Genomic DNA, 1,295 nt, shown 5'->3' on the forward strand with positions numbered 1-1,295 from the left:
GGGGAGGGATAGCATTAGGAGATACACCTAATGTAAATGACAAGTTAATGAGTGCAGCACACCAACATGGCACATGTATACATATGTAACAAACCTGCACGTTGCACACATGTACCCTAGAACTTATATATAAAAAAGATGAAGAAAAAAAATTCAACATCCCTTTAGGGTAAAACACAGAAGAAGCATAACTCAGAACAATAAAGGCCATATATGACAAACCCACAGCTAGCATTATACTGAATGTGGAAAAGAAGAAAGCCTTTCCTCTAAGAACTGGCACACAGGGTGCCTACTTCCACCACTGCTATTTAACACAGTACTGGAAGTCCTAGCCGGAGCAATTAGGGAAGAAAAAGAAAGGGCATCAAAATTGGAGAAGAAGTCAAATTGTTCTTGTTTGCAGGCAACATAATTTTACATTTAGTAAATCCTACAGACTCCACCAAAAGACCAAGAACTGATAAATGAATTCAGTAAAGTTGCAGAATCAACATACAAAAAATGTTGATTTTTGGATAATTTTTTCAGTATGATGCAAGTTTTTGCATAATAAATGAACTCAGTATGATGCAAAAATCAACGTAAAAAACAGTAGCATTTCTACACACCAATAATGAACTATCTGAAAAAGAAAGCATTGTCCTTTATAATAGCTGCAAAAAAGTACCTACAAATAAATTTAACTAAGGAGGTAAGTAGTATCTATAGTAAAAACCACAATACTGAAAATAATTGAAGAGTATACATAAAAATGGAGACATCTAATGCTCATCGATTAGAAGAATGTTGTTAAAATGACCCTCCTACCCAAAGCAATCTACAGATTCAACACAATCCCTATTAAAACAATGACTTTCTTCACAGAAATAGATAAACAATCCTAAGATTTGTATAGAACCACAAAAGATCCCAAATAACCCAATTTTGAGCAAAAAGAACAAAGCTGGAGGTGCATTACCTGACTTCAAAAATATACTACACAAAGCTATAGTAACCAAAACAGCATGGCACTGTCATGAAAACAGACATAGACCAACGGAATAGAGAACTCAGAAATCCACATATTTACAGCCAACTCATTTCTTTTTTTATTTTTTATTTTTTATTTTTTTTGAGATGGAGTCTTGCTCTGTCGCCCAGGCTGGAGTGCAGTGGCCGGATCTCAGCTCACTGCAAGCTCCACCTCCTGGGTTTACGCCATTCTCCTGCCTCAGCCTCACTGAGTAGCTGGGACTACAGGTGCCCGCCACCTCGCCCGGCTAGTTTTTTGTATTTTTAGTAGAGACGGGGTT

Source organism: Colobus angolensis, unplaced genomic scaffold, assembly GCF_000951035.1.
Source record: "Colobus angolensis palliatus isolate OR3802 unplaced genomic scaffold, Cang.pa_1.0 Scaffold96, whole genome shotgun sequence".
Taxonomy (NCBI): Eukaryota; Metazoa; Chordata; class Mammalia; order Primates; family Cercopithecidae; genus Colobus; species Colobus angolensis.